The sequence below is a fragment of the Macrobrachium nipponense genome, chromosome 31 (genome assembly GCF_015104395.2).
Source record: "Macrobrachium nipponense isolate FS-2020 chromosome 31, ASM1510439v2, whole genome shotgun sequence".
NCBI lineage: Eukaryota > Metazoa > Arthropoda > Malacostraca > Decapoda > Palaemonidae > Macrobrachium > Macrobrachium nipponense.
The window spans coordinates 8,642,994-8,666,947 of record NC_061093.1 but is presented as its reverse complement, the minus strand read 5'-3'; the positions used below and the strand labels follow the sequence as shown (position 1 = coordinate 8,666,947).

At 40.7% G+C, this 23,954-nt stretch overlaps 1 pseudogene; it reads right to left on the bottom strand.

The window, feature by feature from the left end:
* Window positions 1-23,231, bottom strand: part of LOC135206595 (DNA polymerase alpha catalytic subunit-like) — a 148,162-nt pseudogene extending 124,931 nt beyond the window's left edge.
* Window positions 23,232-23,954: the final 723 nt, after the last annotated feature.

The following is a 23,954-nucleotide window of genomic DNA, read 5'->3' as shown; positions in this document are numbered from 1 at the left end:
CACTATAAAAACCAGCTAGTCAAATAGGATGACTGTAAAAAAAGGAATATAAAAATAATAAATAAACAAATAAGAGGGTGAATAACGAAAGAAATGGAAATAGGAGGTAAGATATTAAAAGGAAGCCACCACAAATGATAACAAAACAGTACCTGAGAAAATACAAAACTGTGAGATGTAAAGGAGTAAGACTGGCAACTTACCTTTTGTTCAGCACAAAAACTAAAGATGAGAGATGGGTTAAACAAAATAAAAGTCTGTTAGGTAGTAAACATAAACAATAAAAGCAAAAATAATGGGAATACGTGATTAAGTATGACAAACAATAAAAGCCAAAATACTGGGAATATGTAATTAAGTATGAACGTATAAAATACTGAATGCACTGAATAATCTAGCTATAGAGAAACATACCAGCAATAGAGAAAAAATATAAAGGCTATATGGCCAAATTATCAAGCTTACTAACATAATAAGTGAAAAGCTGGAACAGACGAGCTTTAAATATGATGGAACAAAGAAAAACTGATGAAACTTGCAAAAGAAAACATGCCAAAAAGCCACCTGCAGAGCCTTTGCCAGCTTAGTACACTCATAAAATCTGAGGTTGTTGGAGGATGGATGCATAAAGGTCCAAGCGGTGACAGTCGTAAGAGTACTCTCCTTTTGGGGAAAGAGTAGGAGAGGTTGTCTTGAGATCACAACCAAGATACTACAGCATTTATATAATTGAAGGAATCTAGAGTCAAATAATTACAAAGTAAGAGAATAACTTACTCATACATCTTCTTCACCTCCTCAAAAGTCAATGATCTACATTCATTTTCTGGCACTCTCAATACTTGTGACACCAAGGAAGGTAAATCATAACTTTTTGCTCTGATAAGTTCTTTTGATGATATTTTCAAGTCACAGACTAAACGTCCACACATTGCTGCCCTTTCGGCAAATCCTTTACTCTGAAAAAGTATAATGTAAATTATCATCAATAAAATAACAATATTGTAAATTATCATCAATAAAATAACAATCATTTATAAAGCTCTATGGTACATAAATATAAAAAGCACTATGTCCTCTCAAAATGTACAGAATATAAACTGACTTACTGTAAGCTTGGGCATCTGTGTTCTCTTGAGACGTCCAAGGCGTGACCAATGGGGAATTTTATTTACATTTACTCTATGGAGGAGAACACTTAGATCAAAGTTAAATATGTCATGCCCAACTATTATATCCGGATCAATCTTATGAATCTTGGCCAAAAGGAATCCCAGAAGAGCCCGTTCACTGTCTGATTTTTCAATCTTGGTTGACTGATAACGAGGTAGCTTATCTTTCAAATCCCAGGGCCATATTACATCAGATGGGTGTGTCATAGCTTGGAAAATTAAGAAATAAAATTATAATTCTGAAATTAATTTCTTCATGATCGCATACTCTATCTCATCAATTTTATTTCCACAAACAAATAAAGAACAGACTGACACCATACATACCACAAAAGTGCACTTGGAAAGGAGGATTTGGAGGAGCTTTGTCGAGAGGAAATTCATGATGGACAAGACATGACACCATTGCAATTTCATTCTGGTGTGTCTTTGGGTTAACTGTTGTTCGCATGCCAATAGTCATCACTACTACAGGGGGTGCTGCTATGTTGGGTACAGGAGTAACATAGTCTGGCTGTACAGCTATGGCCTGTATTGAAAAGTGCATTTGAAATCAAAACACAGTAAAATGTCTAATAATGTACATGACATAGAGTAAATCTAATTCTATGCTATTACCCAAGCTTCTTGTTTCCCTGACCCAAAACCTTTATTGATTTGAGAAGCACTTATATCACTTCATGATAAAGTCCAATTCTGCTTCTTCCCTTTTTTTCTTCTCTTGTTTTCTTCCTGCCTGGGCTAAAAAAACATTATTTTGTCCTGCCTCGGTTAAAATAACTTTACCTTCTCCCTAGCTGTAACATATTTTTGTTCTAAAAAGGTGATATCTCTCTTTGTTAGCAAACTAAGGCAGACATAAATATGGATTTGCAGTACAAATTTCAGAATAAAATTCATAATTTTATGGACATTTACTAAACAAAATGTTAACTTAGTAAGACCACATTCTCTCATTTCTAGACAGTTAAGCTAAAGTCTTTGTTCTTAAATGATGTAAAGTTAACAGACCTGACCAACAGAATAGGAAGAGAACACTGGAAATATAGGAAAAGCACAAGTTAAAAAGGAATGGATTTAAGAGAAGATGGAGCTACAGGCAGTCCTCGCTTATCAGTGGCATAGGTTAACAGCCTTCTGGTTTTATGGCGCTTGGCTAACGGCAACATCAACCAGATTTTCGGCGACTGTAAGCAATTTTCAGCATCAGAAGCAGTTTATTGGGGTCGGTAAGCTTTACTGGTGTCTGGTAACGGTTTATTCAGCACCAATAAGTGAACCAGGGGACTGGCCTTGTTTCCCCCAAAAAACAACAAAACAATTACTACCATCTATAATGTGCCTTGTGAGTGGAACCTTTACAAATAGAAGGCACAAAAATGAAGACCATTTCAAAATTCAAAATTTAAGTACAATTAGTACAAGAACTCAACTAGTTACAATTAACTTACCTCCACCTTACACCAAGACACTGGTGTTGATGGCAACTGTGGTAGCTTGATATCTAGCCAGCATGGGCCTTTAATCTGACGTTCTAAAAGGAAGAGCTCCAGAGAGGATGTATTTGCACCAAAAACATGACTGAAGGTCTCTCCACTCAAGTCCATAGGCACAGCAGGGTATTCAGCCTTAAAACAGAAATTCAAAACATGAAGTACAAAGTTTTTATAACAAACTGGTTTTTATACACACCTGAAATCATAATTTTGAATTGACTGACATATTTAAGTTAGGCTACAAAGCAAAGTGTTGGGACACTTTCAGCCATTCAGTGCTTAAGAGTGAACACAGGGATTTAGAGATTAGCTTTCGACATACCCAAACTCATCAGTCTTGTCTACGAGATAAATCCACAGATTAAAACCAACCGACCTCTTCACTATTCATATTGTTTGGACATGAGGCCAGTACAAACCAAAAAGGAAAAGGGGTGGGGATTGGAAGTTAGAATAATAAGTAAAGAATTATTAGCTTGATGGGTTTATGAATATATTTATATTATAAAACCAGAGTGTTTCATCAAAACCCCATAAACATTATTTACTGTATATACTTGTAAATTCATGTAACTTTTGATTAACTAATTTTTAAGCTAATTTTAAGTGGATCACATCATACACAAGATGTAAATTAGCGTATGTAACATTCACATATTAGTACAGTAGGGCCTCGTTAATCGCGGGGGTAGGGCCCAGAACCCCCCCGTGATAAGTAAATACCCGTGTTATCCTGGTACCCTCCCTAAAAATTGCTTTAAACTGCCTACTTTAATAATTAACCCACCAAAGGCCACTATTTCAATGTTTATAACTGCCTACTTTAGTTCAAGCACCAAATATGTTTTCAATTATCACCTTGAACTAAATTCAAGACAGTTTCAAAGTTATTCTTTCCTATCTTCAATTTCCCCTTCATCAGATCAGCAAACAAAAGTATAATTACCTAACAATTCCTTTCTATTTCATGATTTGGCTAATGCACCAAACCTAAAGTACATAGTATATCTATTTCAGGAATGAACTATTTATGATAAAAAAAAACATGATTTACTGTAATGATTACATCACCCAACTATAATATTAATGTATAAACAGCAACATACAGCAATAAAAATCTATTTTTGTCTTTTGTTTACATTTAGAATCAGCTGATGGACGTTTATTACAGAAAGAATTATTTTGGAAAACAATTTAGTTGCTAAAAGAAACTAATTTATTAATGGAATTATTATTTTTTTTAACTTTGTACATAATAGTTTTATGATATGATACAGTAATTCATATTTCATTGAGAGAGAGAGAGAGAGAGAGAGAGAGAGAGAAGAGAGAGAGAGAGAGAGAGAGAGAGAGAGAGAGAGAGAGCAGCTTGGGATGAGAGTAACTGTTGAATAGCTTGAGAGAGCAGCTTAGGACGAGAATACTGTTACTAGCTTAGCTGGAGAATAACACAATGAAATTTGTATTTAAATATTTATATGGTGATAAGAAATGAAACATGGGATAGTGATAAGGTATATTCTTTTGTATACTGTTATAATGTGATAATCATTGAGTCAACTATAAAAATTGTATTGAAGCATTTCGTAAATCACAGAATAATAGATCAGTATTATAGTTTTTTTTTCTGTAAGTGATGAGAGAGAGAGAGAGAGAGAGAGAAAGATAGAGAGAGGAGAGAGAGAGAGCAAAGAGAGAGAGAGAGAGAGAGAGAGAGAGAGATTTTGCTATTCTACATTCATAGTATTTGAAATTTGTTGTTAATGAGTGTATCCTAAAATTGCATTTAGTCATGAAAAGAAGAAGAAAACACAGTAATTAGTGAATCTAGCTCGTACCAACGAGACTAGGTTTGGTGACGTCACGGTGGTCATAGGTCTTTTTTTCGTGAATGAATATACATTTATGATAAAAAAAATAGTTACTGTACTGCTTAGAGTACCATACTGTAATATTAATGTAATCACATCAAAATAAAGTAATCATTGCATGCTGTAAACATGTAAAGTGTATTTTTGTCTTTTGAAAAATGCATTCCCCAAGGAATTATTCCTTGAAGAGGCTTTTTATTATGAAGATATGCCAATAATATACAAGATATGCTTTTATTATGAATATATGACATAATATATAAGGTAAAAATGATTTTATTACGTTTTACGCTTCGTCGCCAATATTTATATTATAAAACCAGAGTGTTTCATCAAACCCCATAACATTATTTACTGTATATACTTGTAATTCATGTAACTTTTGATTAACTAATTTTAAAGCTAATTTTAAGTGGACATCATAACACAAGATGTAAATTAGCGTATGTAACATTCACATATTAGTACAGTAGGGCCTACGTTAATCGCGGGGTAGGTCCCAGAACCCCCCCGTGATAAGTAAATACCCGTGTTATCCTGGTACCCTCCCTAAAAATTGCTTTAAACTGCCTACTTTAATAATTAACCCACCAAAGGCCACTATTTCAATGTTTATAACTGCCTACTTTAGTTCAAGCACCAAATATGTCTTCAATTATCACCTTGAACTAAATTCAAGACAGTTTCAAAGTTATTCTTTCCTATCTTCAATTTCCCCTTCATCAGATCAGCAAACAAAAGTATAATTACCTAACAATTCCTTTCTATTTTCATGATTTGGCTAATGCACCAAACTAAAAGTACATAGTATATCTATTTCATGAATGAACATATTTATGATAAAAAAAAAACATGATTTAACTGTAATGATTACATCACCCAACTATAATATTAATGTATAAACAGCAACATACAGCAATAAAAATCTATTTTTGTCTTTTGTTTACATTTAGAATCAGCTGATGGACGTTTATTACAGAAAGAATTATTTTGGAAAACAATTTAGTTGCTAAAAGAAACTAATTTATTAATGGAATTATTATTTTTTTTAACTTTGTACATAATAGTTTTATGATATGATACAGTAATTCATATTTCATTAGAGAGAGAGAGAGAGAGAGAGAGAGAGAGAGAGAGAGAGCGAGAGAGAGAGAGCAGCTTGGGATGAGAGTAACTGTGAATAGCTTGAGAGAGCAAGCTTAGGGACGAGAATACTGTTACTAGCTTAGCTGGAGAAATAACACAATGAAATTTGTATTTTAAATATTTATATGGTGATAAGAAATGAAACATGGATAGTGATAAGATATTCTTTTGTATACTGTTATAATGTGATAATCATTGAGTCAACTATAAAAATTGTATTGAAGCAGTTTCGTAAATCACAGAATAATAGATCAGTATTATAGTTTTTTTTCTGTAAGTGATGAGAGAGAGAGAGAGAGAGAGAGAGAAGAGAGGAGAGAGAGAGAGAGAGAGAGCAGAGTAGAGAGAGAGAAGAGAGAGAGAGAGAGAGATTTGCTATTTACATCATAGTATTTGAAAATTTGTTAATGAGTGTATCCTAAAATTGCATTTAGTCATGAAAAGAAGAAGAAAACACAGTAATTAGTGAATCTAGCTCGTACCAACGAGACTAGGTTTGGTGACGTCACGGTGGTCATAGGTCTTTTTTTCGTGAATGAATATACATTTATGATAAAAAAAATAGTTACTGTACTGCTTAGAGTACCATACTGTAATATTAATGTAATCACATCAAAATAAAGTAATCATTGCATGCTGTAAACATGTAAAGTGTATTTTTGTCTTTTGAAAAATGCATTCCCCAAGGAATTATTCCTTGAAGAGGCTTTTTATTATGAAGATATGCCAATAATATCAATATGCATTTTATTATGAATATATGACAATAATATATAAGGTAAAAATGATTTTATTACGTTTACGCTTCGTCGCCAATCGCAAACAACAATACGATAATCTATGACAATTATCGTTTGTATGACTGCAGTGTTCAGAGAAGTTGATTACGTTATACCAAAACAATAATGAAGTTCGAATTGAAAATTAATGTTTTCCTAAATGTTATTACTACTGTAATTACACTACTACTATTAACATTTCTAAAAGGTTAAGAATGACAAAGGTGCTGTGAAGTGTAACTCAATGTTTACATTTCTGCTGGCCGTTCAACTTCCAAGTTGATATCAATGATGTGGAATTATTCCATGAATTGAGGCTATTAATATTAATGAAGAAATATGTCCAATAATATAATAATGGTGAGAATGGTTTTATTACCTTTATTGTCAGTTAATATCATAATGTGAATCTGTTCATGCATTTGCTGGTTATCGGAACCGGACGAGGCTTAGCCTACAACGGACAAGCCCTCGATGCTGTGATTCATACCAGTGATATAGATTGAGACGTGGTCCGAGGAAAAATGATATTGTTAAACTACAATAAAGTTTTGTACATACTTACCTGGCAGATATATACTTAGCTATAGTCTCCGACGTTCCCGACAGAATTTCAAATCTCGCGGCACACGCGACAGGTAGGTCAGGTGGTCTACCTTACCCGCCGCTGGGTGGCGGATGTACGAACCACTCCCGTAAGCTTGTCAGATTTTTCTCTTCCACCTGTCTCCTGAGGGGAGGCTGGTGGGCCTTAATCGTATATATCTGCCAGTAAGTATGTACAAAACTTTAATTGTAGTTTCACAAATATCATTTTTGTACATGACTTCCCTGACAGATATATACTTAGCTGATTGGCACCCTTGGTGGAGGGTAAGAGACAGCTCAATAATACAGGTAAGACGGGAAACAACTAATGTAGGATATAAAAAACCTTGGTTCTCACCTTTTCAGGATGAAGACTTCATAGATACTATCTCTGAGTCTGCATTGCCTGGAGAGCTACAGCTAGGCGTGACCTGATGCTGAAAGACTCTCGGATCTACCACTGGGATATGTGATCCCCTATTGTGGTAGAATCCAAGTCGGATGCTGTTAGAGGGACCTTGTCCGCTTACCTAACAGATCCTTACCACTACCTCTGCAAGGAGCCAAAACCCACCAGACCACCTAACCAAATACAAAGGGTTAATATTACGACAAAAAGAGGTGCCTCCTGCAACCTCTTTCAGACAACCAAAAAACAACAATATAAAATATAGGGTACATATCCAAAAAATTTACACAGGATAAGTTTTCAGCTCCCTGCCCCCAGCACCGAATCCGCCGATACGAAAGACCCAAGGCGAAGCATTTATCATATGTGATTTTTACATCACGTAGGTAGTGGTTTGCAAAACCGATTGGCATCTCCAAAAAGTCGCCTCCATCAAGTTCCGCACAGACATATTTTTTCTGAATGCAAGCGAAGTTGCGATGGCTCTCACCTCGTGAGCTTTCACTTTCAGTAGTCTAAAATGTTCTTCCTTACAGGCAAACATGTGCCTCTGTATAAGGCTTCTCAGAAAAAAGGAAAGAGCATTCTTCGACATGGGCCGAGTGGGGTCCTTTACGGAGCACCAAAGCACATCTTGATTAGCCTTAAGTTGTTCCTTCCTCTTAAGGAAATACTTCATAATTCTCATAGGGCAAAGAGTTCTTTCAGGCTCTTCCCCTACTAGAAAAGATAAACTACGAACTTCAAAGCTGGGCCAAGGGCGTGATGGGTTTTCATTCTTTGCAAGGAAACTTGGAAGAAACGAACACAACACCATAGAATCTTCCTTAAACCCTACATTGCCCTCAATAAAGCTTGGAGCTCACTCACTCTCTTAGCTGTAGCTAGGGCCAAAAGGAAGATAGCCTTCTTCGTCAGATCCTTGAAAGAGGCTAAGCCAGGAGGTTCGAATCTAGACGATCCAAAGGAAATTGTTTAGAACTACGTCTAGATTCCAGTTCGGTACTATATGAGGACGCTTAATGGTTTCAAATGATCTAATAAGATCATGCAGGTCCTTATCATCGGATATATTTAAGCCTCTATGCCGAAAAACCGCCGCCAACATACTGCGGTATCCCTTAATAGTTTGACACAACCAGATGACATTCTTCTTTGAGGAAAATAAGGAAATCCGCAATTTGGGTCACAGAGTACTGGAAGAGGAAATGTTCTTCCTCTTGCACCAACGTCTGAAGACATCCCACTTTGACTGGTATACACGCAAGGTGGAAGGTCTCCTCGCTCTTGCAATTGCTTTAGCAGCTGTTGCTGAAAAGCCTTTCGCTCTGACCAAACTTTGGACAGTCTGAAGCCAGTCAGACTGAGAGCGAGGAGTTTTTGTGGTACCTGTCGAAGTGGGGTTGTCTGAGTAGATCGCTCCTTAGCGGGAGCGATCTTGGAAGGTCCACCAACCATTCCAGTACCTCTGTGAACCATTCTTGGGCCGGCCAAAAGGGAGCGATTAAGGTCATTCTCGTTGAATCGGACTCTACGAACTTCTTGATGGTTAGCCCCAGGATCTTGAAGGGGGGAAACGCGTAGACGTCGAGTCCGTTCCAGTCTAGAAGAAGAGCATCTATTGCTACTGCCTCTGGATCCGATATCGGAGAGCAGTAAGGATCCAGCCGTCTTGTTCTTTGACGTGGCAAAGAGGTCTATGTGTGGCCTGCCCCATAACTTCCACAGGCTCTGGCATACATCCAGATGAAGGGTCCACTCTGTGGGAAGGACCTGATCTTTCCTGCTGAGGAGATCTGCTCTTACATTCCTTTCTCCCTGTACGAACCTGGTGAGAAGCTTGATTCCTCTTTCTCTGCCCACAGAAGAAGGTCTCTTGCTGTCTCGTACAGGGAAAAGGAATGCGTCCCCCCCTGTTCCTGATATATGCCAGAGCTGTAGTGTTGTCCGCGTTGACCTGCACTACCGATCTTCTGACTTTGGGCTCGAAAGCCTTCAGAGCCAACCACACAGCCATCAACTCCTTTCTGTTGATGTGCCAGGCTACCTGGTCCCCCACCCAGGTACCTGACACTTCGCTGGTTCCCAGAGTTGCACCCCACCCCATGTCCGACGCGTCGGAGAACAACACCAGGTTGGGGGTCTGTGATTGAAGAGACCAGTCCCTTCGCAAAGAGGTTTGGGATCTGCCACCATAAGAGATGTTTCTTGATGTCCTGGGATGAACGACAGGGAGAAACGTCAAATCCTGAGAACGACGACTCCAATTCCGATGAAGAAAGAATTGGAGCGGTCTCAGGTGCAACCTTCCTAGGGAAACAAATTGCTCCAGAGAGGAGAGCGTCCCCCAGCAGACTCATCCACTCCCTCAACCTGTGCATACTTCTTTCCCTAAGAGGTTGTTACTCCTCTCGAAAATCCTCGGGCTATCCTTTCCTGCGAGGGAAAAGCCCGAAAACTCGAGAGTTTCATCTGTATCCTGAGATACACACACTCTTGCTCGGGAATTAGTGATGACTTCTTGAAATTGACGAGAAGTCCCAAAGCCTTCGTCAATTCTAAAGTTACTTGTAAGTCCTTCAAACAACGATCTTCTGAATTGGCCCTTATTAGCCAATCGTCGAGGTACATGGATATCCTCACCCCTTTCAAATGAAGCCATTGAGCCACATTCCTCAAAATCCCCGTGAACACTTGAGGGGCCGTCGAGAGGCCGAAACACAGAGCCCTGAACTGAAAAATTTTCCCCCACCCCCCCATCATGAATCTGAGAAACTTCCTCGAGGAAGGATGGATCGGTACGTGGAAGTAAGCGTCCTGTAAACTCCAAGGAAACCATCCAGTCCCCTGGACGAAGTGCTGCCAGCACTGATGAAGGCGTTTCCATCGTGAACTTCTTCTTTTCTACGAAGAAGTTCAGGGCGCTTACATCCAACACCGGTCTCCATCCCCCTGAGGACTTCGGAACTAGGAAAAGGCGGTTGTAGAAGCCCGATGAATGATGGTCTGTCACTAGTTCGATAGCCCCCTTCTCCAGCATCTGATCTACTGCTAGATGGAGAGCTTGATTCATGATGGGGTCTCTGTACCTGGCCGTCAGTTCCCTTGGGATGGTCGTCAAGGGAGGTCTTTCGACGAAAGGGATGAGGTAACTCTCCTCAAAATAGAAAGGGTCCAAGGATCCGCCCCTTTTTGGGCCCAGACTTCTGCAAACTCTAAGAGTCTGGCGCCCACCGTTGTTTGAAGGACTTGCAAGTTATTTGGGGGCTGGGGCTTTTAACAGACTTGGCGAAAGTCTTACCCCTTCTTGAAGGTCTACGACCTCTAAACGTAGAGGTTCTTGATGAAGATGCCCCTCGAAAGGGTTCTCGAACACTGCCTTTTCCTTCTTAGCCTTGGTAGGGAAGGAAGGGCGAGGTTTTCTTGCCGACTGTGCCAAAAGGTCCTGGGTGGCTTTGGCCGAAAGTGACCTCGAAATGTCCTGCACTCGATGTTTCGGGAACAACTGAGTAGACAGAGGAGCAAAACAGCAAAGAAGACCTCTGAGCATGGAGACCGACTTCGTTAAGAAGGAACAATAAACCGACCTCTTCTTCACGATCCCGGCCCCATAAAGGGAGGCGATTTCACATCGCTCCGTCTCTTACCGACTTGTCCATACAAGACAAAACACACATAAGATCTTCTGGCGAAATTGACTCTGGCACTTCAATTTTCTTGGCTAGGACTCCCAACGACCAATCAAGGAAGTTAAATACTTCTAGCACTCTAAACATACCTTTGAGCAAATGATCCAATTCATTCATTGCCCAAGTCGTCTTAGCAGAGTTAAGGGCAGTTCTCCTTGTCGAATCTACCAGCGCCGAAAAAATCCGAATCAGCCGAAGACGGTAGACCCAATCCTAAGGGCTCTCCTGTTTCGTACCAGAAACCAGCGCGTCCTGATAAACTTCGAAGAGGAAAAGCGAACATCGTTTTCCCCGCTTCTTCTTTGGAAGCCATCCAGGAACCAAAACTCCTCAGTGCCTTCTTCATTGAAAGAGTTGGCTTCATCCTCACACAAGAAGAACTCTTCGCTGTCTTCGCCGTTGAAAAAAGTGAGTGAGGAGAAGGAGGAGACCGTAGGAGTAAGGGAATCCTCAAAAACTTGTAAAAGTAGCTCTGTAAGCTTCTTGTAGAAGAGACAGCAGCAGAAGTGTTCGGTTCCTCATCCGAACCTTCTAGGACGTCTTGTCGAGGCGAGCGCGGAAGATCCTTAGGTGACGAAGGGATCCTAGCAGGAGTTGAGCGAGAGGTTGGAGAACGCCCTCTCTTAGAAGAGTTTCACATCCACTGGAGAACGATGAGAAGATCTGGGATGTCTACGATGAGACTCCCTCTTCGAGGTATCTGGAATCTCAGCCGCCCAAGGAGGTAGGTATGGGCTCCTACTCCGAGAATCCTCGGAAATATCCACAGGGCGCTTACGAGGGAGGCGAGCGCCTACTATACTCTATGCGCCTATCCTGAGGTGAGCGGCTGCCAGGAGAAGAGCGCCTATCGAGAGCAGAGCGCTTGCGCGGCTCTCCATACCTGTCCAGTTGCGTACGATCAACGGGAAGTTCGACTGGAAGGCGAAATGCGCCTACTAGGAGAAGGCTGCTTGCGAGACTCTTGACGTCTAACAAGAGGGTAACATTCAAGGAGAAGGGCGCTTCAAAAACTAACGAGCGCCTACTTGGAGAAGGGCGCTTCCGGGATTCCTGGTGCCTACCAAGAGACAAACTGGTCAGGAGAAGTGCGCCTAGAAGCGGGAGAGCGCCTACTACGGACGGAGAAGGGCGCTTGAAAGACTCTTGTTGTCTGCCCCTAGGAGAATAATCATGGAGTATGACGCCTTCAAAGAGACGAGAGCGCCTACTAAGGAGATCTATGTGCAGTAGGCTCTTGGCGCCTACCTTGCGGGGAAGCGGCTAACAGTAGGCCGTATATCTGCACACGGACTCCTACAAAGGACTAGATGCCTGTCAGGAGAGAAGTCACGATCCGACACTCGAGGAGAGTGACATCTGGAAGAAGAACGCCTACTTGTATAAGGGCGCCTTCTAGAATCTTGAGGCTGCTGAGGAGAAGTCTCACGCGAGGGAGTTTGAAGAAATCGCGTGATGAGCAGGTGCAGTGCGCTTACCGGAAGCGGGAATCCAATCTGGAGAAAAAACTTCTTTCTCCATAGAGCGTCCTACCGATGTTTGGCGCCTTGAAATCGAAAGAGAGCCAGCCGAGCGAGGGCGCTCACGAGCGAGCGAGGGCGCTCACGCGAGCCCCCACCTTCATACGAAACCTCCCCATATGAAATGAAGGGGGAGAACGATCCTCTGAAGAGCGGCGCCTAGATCTCTTGATCGGAAGAGAAACGTCCTTCTTCCTACGTGATCTAACTGCTAGAGAGTCTGCTAGCGCCGTGATCTGAGCTTGAAGTCCCGCGAGTACTCTCGTAGGAGAATCTTCTTGTTCTTCCTCGGAAGCAGGCCGAGCGCGGAGCGCGAGAAGAAGAACGATCACAGGATTTCTTGGGTTTCTTCGTCTCCACCGACGATTCTTCCGGGAAACCTCCGGACTAGAAGCCAAAGGACTGCAGGGAGCCTTCCAAGCCCTCTTCAACGGGCGCGACGCATCCGGGGAGTTCCAACCTCTCTTCGAGAGGGAGACGACGAAGAGGAGAAGCATTGGCGTAGGAGCTCCTTCTTGTAGCGATCCGAGGCAGCCTGGGAGCGTACTTCAGGATCTGCCGAGGGGACCGCCTGATCCGGTGGTGGGGGCTCTCCCTAGCCCTCCTGCGGCTTTCGACTTTCCTCCTCCACTGGAACTGGGAGTCTGGAAGAGGTCTATAGGCCTAGAGGCACTAAGGAGCCGTCAGACGCACCCCTCCACAACACTGGGGACACTGCACTGATCACTAACACTCTCCTTACCTTCCAACTGACGAATCTTCTGATCCATAGAACGATTCGTGGCTTTCAGAGCTGCCGCCTCCGAAGGCGAATCTTCGGCTTCGGTGCGGGGAGCCGGGGCTGCAACTTGGGAAGAAGGTTCTAATTCTACGTTAGTACTATTAGGATCCACATCCAACTCACTCATTCTAGATCTGCTAGAACTTCTAGAGGAAGCCTTACGCACTCTATCACGTTTCCAACTTCCTAACATAAGAAAGAGAGAGCCTTATATTCTTCTTCATTCAATCCCTTACATTCACTACAGGGTTAGCAAAAGAACATTCATTCCCCTGCATTTCATGCAAACAGTGTGGGGGTTCTACCGAAGCTTTCGGCAACCTCACCTTACATCCTTCATTCACACGCAAACCCTAAACAAAACCGAAGTTTTAACTACCGAATCTAGATCAGACATCGTTAAAGAAAATCAAACTCAAAATCAAACCGGTCCCACAATCAGCGTATGCCAAGCCAAACAAAGCGAATACGTCACCAAAAGAAGTCCAAATTAACTCCAGGCAAGCGAGAATCGAAAAACTATCGAGAGGAACCGACAACAGTTGTTATCGTTCCCGCGACAGAGAAAAATCTGACAAGCTTACGGGAGTGGTTCGTACATCCGCCACCCAGCGGCGGGTAAGGTTAGACCACCTGACCTACCTGTCGCGTGTGCCGCGAGATTTGAAATTCTGTCGGGAACGTCGGAGACTATAGCTAAGTATATATCTGTCAGGGAAGTTCATGTACAAAAACCAGTGATTAACTGAATCCGTGATTGCTGATCCGCGACTAAGCGAGGCCCCACTGTATTGCATTATGAAATACAATCATAATGACTATGCACCTTTTTTAAGGATCTAAAAAGTTATGCTTTACTTCAAAACATAGCCATTACATTTTGGTTTGGAAGTCAAGTGAGGGCGATTACGAGGTAAGTCTATTTCATGCGAATTTCTTGCTTCTAGTTAGAGTAAATGAATCTCTAGATACAGACAGCCCCCGATTATTGGCAGGGGTTTCCATTCTGATGGCGGGACGATAACTGAAAATTGTTGATAACTAAAAACTGGTGATAATGGCGCCAAGCCCTAGTTATTGGTGCCAATAATCAAGGCTTGGCGCTGATAAGCGGGGATTGATGCCTAAAATTCAGTTATCATCGTTGCTAGACAAAAGCCATAAAAATGATATTGTTATGATACAATAAAGTTTTATACATACTTACCTGGCAGATATATACATAGCTATTACTCCGTCGTCCCCGACAGAAATTCGAATTTCGCGGCACACGCGGCAGGTGGGTCAGGTGATCTACCCCCCCGCCGCGTGGGTGGCGGGATAGGAACCATACCCGTTTTCTAATTCATATTTTTTCTTCCAGCTGTCTCCTGAGGGAGGCTGGGTGGGCCATTTAATTGTATATATCTGCCAGGTAAGTATGTATAAAACTTTATTGTATCATAACAATATCATTTTTATACATTCAACTTACCCGTCAGATATATACATAGCTGATTCACACCATTGGTGGAGGGTAAAAGACAGCTATTACTGAATATACAGGTAAACAACATACGTTGTAGGTAATAAATAAATAAAACCTTGGTTCCTATGTGTTTAGACGAAGGGTCGACTTCCTAGCTATTGCTAGTAGTCTCCTTCGTCTCAAGAGCCCTCAGCGAGGATGTGACCTATGGCTAAAAGTTCTTGTAGATCTGTCAATGGGGTCTTATCCACTTACTTGACAGAATCTAGTGGTCATTTGTCAATGGGGTCTTATCCACTTACATGACAATACACCAATGCCTATTGGCATAATTTAAGGAGCACAACACCGATCCCGATCACCTGATCCTAACACGAGGGTTTGTGCTTAATTTGAAAAGAGCTATCCCCAAACTCAATTCAAATAACCCCAGAAAATAATTTAAAAAAAAATAAAAAATAAAAATAATTCACTAGTTAAGGATCAGTGTCGTCTCCCTATCCCAGCAACGCATCCGTGGACACGTATAACAAAGAGAGAAGGATCTCTCATGGGCCCACTTGATCTCCTTCGTGCAAAGAGAAGTCAACACAGAGTTGCATCTCCCGTTATTTTACAGCTAATATGTCTCTCACGACATATTGTTAGTGGAAAGAACAAGAATTGTTATTAAAGCCCGCCACTTCAAGCGCTTTTTAATTCTTAGCAGTTTGAAGGAATCATCAAGTTTACTCAAGAAGTGCTTTAGAGATTCCACTGTTCCAAAGAAGACCAGGGCTTTCTTTGAAAGAGATCTCTTCTGGATGAAGCCCAGAGCCTGGCTTGCGCCTTGGCTGGCGCTTCTTGGTGCCTCGCGCCAGTCTGGCGCCTAGTGCCTGCCTGGCGACTCGCGCCTGGCTGGCGCCTCACTCGTGTCTGGCTGTCGCCTACCGCGCCTTGGCTGGCGCTTCGCTTGCCTGGCGCCTCGCGTCTGGCTGGCTCCTCACGCCTGGCTGACTTCTCCCCACTTGCTGGAGATTCGAGCTTGTTAAGAGTCTCGATGAAAACTGGCGATGTCCACCTTTGACACTTTATTGCCTGATTTACTCGCCTCTAGCGCATCTGCGCCAGATTGGAGGCCTACTCCTTCTCCTCATCCAGACAATGAACCAGTGTTTATTTGGACTGTCTTGTTCTGGCGTCTTTACGCCTGTTTGGCATTTGGCGCCTGATTGGCGCTACATTGTCCGAAAGTCTGAACATCCACAATCGTTTATCAGGAGAATGGAAAAAAGGGTGGAAGAAATTCTTTCACTTTGAGCTTATGGCCTCCGTAACAAGGGGAGGTAATTTTAGTCAGCTACATCCAGTAGACGATAGGAAATCTAATAGTCCGAGAGACCAGTCTTCCTCAGAGGAGGATCATACTTGATACTTCCGTTGCTAACGAGCACTCTTCCTACATGTTGATGAGTTCTCTTGTTGCAAAATCTTCCCTATCCTTGCACGAAGGCAGGGAAAGAGCCTGGAAGTCTAAGGAGATTCTGAGCTGAAATTGGGAGGATTCCTGATTTCTAGCTCTTTAAATATCTCTTCGAACCTTCTGGGAAGTGGTTTTTTAAACCCTCATCGTATTCCAAAGACTCTGTCAGCAAACGTTTAAACCTTATCTTCTTTTGTAGATGAGAACGTAAATACATTGCCTGGACAACGAATCCTTTATCTGAAAGCGTTGATCCACGGAATAAAAAGGTTTTAGTTCTTTTGCCAACATACCATGCTGGTAGGAACCCATTGCCTAGTCTTTCTAGAATTTGATTCCAGATTCCAAGCCTAAAATTTCACTCGTCCTTTTGGTCGTTTAGTACCAAGCAGAAACATTGATGAGGAGCAGTTCCATCATGTCAGAACACGGAATCTGAGGCCCAAATAGGATCCCATTGTAATTATAAGATCTCCTAGTCTTGTCGTATAGAGGTATTGTATAAGATCCCGAAGATCTTAATGCTCTGCTATCTCCAATTCCCTTTACAGAGACAGAGTATAGCCTTTTACTGCGTTCTTTGATAGCAGAAATATACAAAGGTGATTCTTCCCTGAAAGGGAAGAAAAAACCGCTATGTGGTTCACAGAGGTATCGGAAGAGGACAGTTTTCTCATTCCCTCTAGCACGACCTGCAGTAATCATAATATATCTTATTCATGACTACTGTCATTTACCTTGAAACATCCTCTCATTCATGTCCACTTCTGGTCAGTCTGCACGCAGACAGACTCAGAGTGGAGAGGTTGTTAAGGTCCATTTAAAATGGATGCTGAAAGAATATTCAGACTGTCTTGGAAAAGACTTCCAAAACTTGCTGTAAGAAGAACGTGACTCTGTGAATCCAACCTCTCTAAGTCTAAATGAGGCATAACGTGTTATCCTCTCTTTCTTTGATGCCCTTTGTCTTACATTCTGTAAAGAGTTTATATTTTAGGGGAAAAAGACTAAATTTTATTCACCTTTTCTATAAAATAAAGATGGCGTAGATTGCTACCTCTCTCTTATATTCATTCTTCCCGTCCTTGTGCCTGGGCAACAAGAGAATGGAAAATTCTATCATCGTTATACAGCAAAACAACAAATTATTATCATCCTATTCTCCTAATAAATGATCCAGGATCGAGGAGAATCATTCAAGATTCCTATCCTAGGACATCAGGCCGTAATGTACGGTTCAAATACTTGAAAAAGCCTCTCACCCAATACTGAGAGCTCTTACGAGTCTTTTCCAGTACCAAACATTACAAGGTCTCCCTTGTTATATGTTTACATAGGAGTAGGATAATATAACATCCTGTTAATAACAATGAAAGAGGAGAAAGAGGAGCTGCATTGTTCAAGGGACTAGCCAAAAACGTGCAATAAAAAAGGGGTTGCCAAGGTCTTTCTAAAACCTGCACCCAGCTTAACTTATGAGTCCGATATATTTTCTATCACTTGTCTCATAAGGTTGAGGAAAGAGAGAGACTTCTAAAGATATCGGTTCTCTTCACCATGTAAAGGTCTATAAAGCAGAAAAACCCACTTATCCTGACACGTACTACGTTCGCCTGTGCGATATCTAGAATAATTGTCAGTAGAGGGTTGATCTGGCAAAGAAAGTTAACAAAAGCGTATGCCGAACCAAAGATCCATTACTTCCCTGTAAAAGTTAGCCCAGACGATCGATGGCGATGAAACACGAAAATCCATCAGGAGGAACTGCAAACGTTGTTTACATTCCAAGCGACAGAAAAAATATGAATTAGAAAACGGGTATGGTTCCTATTCCCGCCACCCAGCGGCGGGGGGTAGATCACCTGACCTACCTGCCGTGTGTGCCGCGAAATTCGAATTTCTGTCGGGGACGACGGAGTAATAGCTATGTATATATCTGACGGGTAAGTTGAATGTATAAAACCTAATTGCTGATAACTAGGGGCTGCCTGTATACTCTATTTATATGGGACAAGGTTATTTTAAATTATACAGTGTTCTTAAGTCTAAATACGACTTCAATAAGTTTTTTATGAACCAAATTTAGTTATGTTGGAGGTATGTTACTTGTGTAAAAAAAATCAAGATTCCATTTGTTATTTTCACTTGATTTCATCATAATACAAGTTTTACATATCTATCATTTCTCAACATGAAAACAACAGTAAAATACGTTCTTTCATGCCCAGTAGTTTTGATTAAAATATTTTTCTCTCCAATTTTATTTACAGTCAAGTTTGATGACATATCAAAGTTTATGGGAGTTTCATCCACGCAGTCATTAGCAGCTTGAATAGTTTTCCCAGCTCTAGTTACAACTTGCAGCTTAAATTTAGCCGTATATTTCCTTGCTGATCTTTTCTCCATATCAAATAAGGGTATAATGTAAAAATATACCAGTCTTATTCTACCTAACGTATTTTGTAACATAACTGCATTAAATTTTTACTATTGTACAGTGGTCAAAATGCAAGCAAAACAGCTGTTGGTATCCGATTTGGTTGTTTCTAGTTCAGTTGTTTATGGCTGTATGCATTTACACAACGAGTATAACGTTATTAACAAGGGGGTTACTGTGTTGTAACTTGGTCTCTCAAAAAAGGAACTTCCATGAGGCACAAGATATATAAAACAATTTTTTTAAGGGAGAAAATTTTGGGGTCGCACACTACCTGAGATTGCACATTACAGAAGCATATATGATAGCCTAAATCAAAATTTTAGTGGGAGGTATAAGTGCCAAGTGCCCGAGGTTTCAAGAATCTATGGGCACTTTAGAACTATGTGGGTCGAGATATAAAGGCTCAGTTAACTCAAAAGGTTACTCAAAGGCATAAGGAACCTGTAGAGAATTTAAACATCAACTTTTCACCCAGTGAACCAGGACAACTATATATTTAGGAAATCGTGAATGAATGGATGCAGCTAAAGTTAAGTAGAAGATGAAACGTAACTCACTGTCACTACCAGTTATAACAAGTATTAGTCTAATCATCTGTGTATATCTCTTAGACAAAACTCAGCAAAAGTAGACTAGCACTGACTGGTGCCTGGCCTCAAAACTAAAGATATATCCACGTTAGGATGATATGCCTGTACTAATATGACATGAAACCTGCTTTTTCCACTGACCTACAGAAGAAAAGGATTTTTACCTCTAAAGTTCTATGGAGGCAGTGGAAAATAGACCACACTGGATAATGCAGATGGTGATTATCTGAAACCTTAGACTGGTTATTGATTCTTGACAAAAATGCTGAGGCACAGCAAAATTTAAGTGGAAAAGCACTAAAATAAATGCACAGCAAAATTGTGAAAGTAAGTATATATAAAAAAAACACCAGCAATAAGCAGCATACAAAACACATTGAATACAAATGTTAATACAAGACTAAGCCACTAAACTTAAAACCCTGGTAAGCAATGCTCAATAAAGTTACTGCTGCTTGGGTGCAAAAGAAGTACAGTAATTGAAACCTTCAGAAAAACCTATAAATCACATAATACACGACTAATAAAACCTACCTACAATTATAGGAAGAAGTGCCAAAAATTTACCAACAATATCTGCAACAAACTCTACCATGTCATAAAAATGATAATGGGATACAAAGACATGTTCTACTCCAAAACATTAAGACATAGTAATGACTGAAATAGGAAAATTTGCTAGCATTTGAAACAATGCTTTTCATTTCCTTCAGGTCAATTGCAGAATGAAAGTGAGGGACATATAGTATCTCAAAATTAATGAGATAGCAACTGCTTGGATGTCATAAGCTTTCACTTTGGAAGTAGGCAAAATGTCTTCCTGAATCTGAGAATGCGCCTCAGAAATGAGGTCCCTCAGGAAGAACAACAATGCATTCTTAGTAAGAGGGCAAGATGGATTCTTAACAGAACACCAGAGGTTGCTGGATGGCCCTATAATCTTTTCGGTCCTCCTCAGGTAACACCTCAGGACTTTGACAGGGCAAAGGACCCACTCTTCTTCCTCAGGACCAAGGATTTCCATCAAATTTTTAGTGCTGAAGGAATGGGGCAAGGATTGGACAGGTCCTCGATCTTGGCTAAGCCTAGGGTAAAGGAACATACTGCATCTACTTAGGAAAATCCCACCATCTTATCGATGGCCTGAATCTCACTGACACGTTTGGCAGCAGCCAAAGCCACTAGGAAGAGACTTTTCTGAGTGAGATCCCTTAGAGAAGTGGAACAACAGGGTTCAAAAGAGGGGCCTGTTAGCCACTTCAACACTATGCCTAGGTTCCAAGAGACCAGATTGACCCTCTTCTGCTTGGAAGTGTCAAAGGACTTGATGATGTCACTAAGATCTCTGTTAAACAACAGATCCAGACCTCTAAGCTTAAACAGTGCTAAATATGGCTCAATACTCCTTGAGGCAGAGGATAACATACCCCTAGAGGTCCTCGGATAAAGAAGGAAATGCGCAATTTCAGTTACAGATGTCTTAGAAATAGAGGCGTTATGTCTGAGACACCATCTTCAGAAAACTGTCCACTTAGCTTGGAAGATGTGGCTAGAAGACTGACATCTACATCTTGCAATAGCCTCTGCAGCTCCTCTTGAAAGCCAATCTTCAATCTCCTCTACTGTCTTTTTGAAGAGTCGAGGCAGGTGAGACTGGGGCAGCTGGAGGAAAAAGGTAGGAAAGCTTGCCAGCAAATAATGATCTGCATAGGCTGAAGGAAAGGCAGATTCTAGATTCAATTCCTCTTCTCCTGAAGAGACCAGAGACAGGGACAAATCGTGAGAAGTCTTGGAGGCAAGCAGTGTGTTCTTTAGCATGTTCATAATCTCCACTAAGTGATGTTTAGTTCGTGCCAAAGACGGCTCATCTTGGTCCAAGGAAGGAGACCCGCAGTCAGCAGGGACTTGACGCTCGAGAGTAGGACACTGGTAATGAAGAGTTGGGCCCTTGGATGACAATGACGAGCACCTGAGAGGTTTTGTTGGGCATTTGCTCCCCAGAGACTAGATTCTAGTCAAACCAATGCAAAGACATAGGGATCCACAGCAAAACTGCAGGAAGGCTGTGGGATGCGGCTAGATTCTTTATACCACTCGACAGGGAGGTAAGAATGGCAACCGTCATCTACATGTCTCTTCAGTGGCCATGAAAAATCAAAAGAGTTTGCGGTTCCTCCTGTCTGCACTGAAATCCGTGGAACTGGATGACTGGGGAACAGGAGTGACCTTTGTCTAGGAGAACTGGTGGGATGAGTAGTCACCTCCTCCACTTGCATAACACTGTTACTTGTCACTTTACTGGCAATGGATTTAGGGTCGGATGTGAGGGAGCCAGGCGCGGGAGTAGGTAGAATTAAAGTAGGAAAGCTAGTGATAGGAGAAAAAGTGGGAAGAGGGGAAGAAGGAAGAGCAGGGCTATCTTCTGACCTAGGCTTAGGTGTAGAATCTAGGTTAGTGAAGCTCGTTTCTCAGCTCTAGATTTTGTTTGTTTATTTGTATGGTGTTTTTACGTTGCACGGAACCAGTGGTTGTTCAGCAACAGGACACGGCTTTACGTGACTTCCGAACCGTGTTGAGAGTGAACTTCTATCACTAGAAATACACAATCTCTCACACATCCATGGAATGCCCGAGAATCAAACTCGTGGCCACCAAGGTGGCAGGCCAAGACCAAACTAACCATGCCACTGAGGCGCTTCTTGGCTCTAGAGGTCACTTTCCTCTTCCTACCCTTTTTTTAACTTGTCCAGGTGAGATTTGTCTCAATCATTACATTCAGCCCCAGTTCTCTCCTTACTACCATTCCTAACCCTGTACATTTACAGCAAATTGTATGAGAATTATATGAAATTTAATCAATCTGGTTTTGCAACCTTCGCTAGTTATAAAACCTAGATAAGCTTGAATCTGACATCATAATAAAAAACAAACAAAAATTATCCTGAAAGTTATCAAAGCTGAAGGCTACTCACTCAATATTTGTAAAAGCTGTTAGCCTGATATAAGGGCCTCCAAAAATCAAATGATCTACTTACCGAATAACGTATTTCCATATATTCGGACTCATTTGGGACTTCAAACTTCTCAAATGCATAAAACTTCTTAGTTATTCGTGACTTAAACTCATTAATGGTGTATTTTTCTGCTATTTTTGAAGCAAATTCCTCATACACCTTCTCCCATGCTACCGTGATGCCAGTTTCTTGCTTTGTCTTTAAATCCAGGTGCTGAAACACGGCAAAAGAATCACATCATCATTAGTCAGAGTCCTATAAGGAATCTTTAGTATTTAAGAAAATATATAAAAAATGGATATAAGAACACTGCAAATCATTTACACACTCTTTAGCCAAGACAACTCACCTTGACTCGTGGTAAAAGAAAAATTTTACGCTGAATATTCTTTACTGAAATGCAGCAACTAGTATAACTCTGAACAGAATCAATCCAAATTTTTCCAAATAAAAAAACAGTGCCAGGTTGTTTGAAGGGATCTTCATATGCATCCAGCCAATAAAACCTCAAGACCTGAAATACCAAATTGAAACTATTATGTGATTTCATATATCCAAAGCATTACTTTGATCTCATTCATTTTGTCTAATCAGTGTCACCTTCAGTAAAATATTTAAACATCAATTATGATACTCAAATTTTCTGTTGCCAAGAAAACCAGTCACAAGAAGGATACCTGCCATTCACAATGGTGTCAATTTTCCCACCACAAACAGACCTTCAATCTATTCTCTTTCTTTAACATCCAAATTCACATTTCATAAAGGAGGGAGGGTTTCATAATCACTTCATAACCAGCTACCATCCTAGCTTCACCACTTATAACAAATGGTAGTAGTATGATATATTTACTATAAAAATAGTTACACAAGTCAACATATTCCATTATCCATAACATTCATTACTCTACCTTCCCATTTTGAAGACTGTCCTTAAAACTTTAAAAACTTTATTAGTTAAATCAAAATTTAATGGATTCATTTATTTCAGCTGCAGAACTGGGAAACTAATGACCTTTCTCTGTCCTGATAATCATTAATCAACCCTTGGATGGAACCTGCAAAAAGCATTACATTATCCTTTATACTTACAGTCCATTTGAAACTTAAACAAGTTTTTCTAAGATATAGCAATAATACTTAAATTCTCCCCTTAGATGTAAATGGAGAAAAATATAAAATTTATAAATACACATTTTTATAGATAGTATACAAGTCTCCAATATCTAAACCTATACCAGGACTAATATTTGCAGCTTGTTTAATGAGGTAGTAAGGTAAAGAAGTGGTAAATAAAAGGGAAATACCACCAATTCAGCCATGTAAATTGTCAATGAGCCACTTGAGTCACTGTGCCATTATATGTTATACCAAGTCATTGTCCATCTGAGATTTTCACCCAACCAACAGGAATAAGCATCATTTTCATTTTTATTCAATCACAGATGGCACGGTCTTCCAAAGAAGGAGTTTGAGGGGAAAAAAAAGCAATCCTCCAATTCTCCTAGAACATAAAAAAAAGCAAGGAC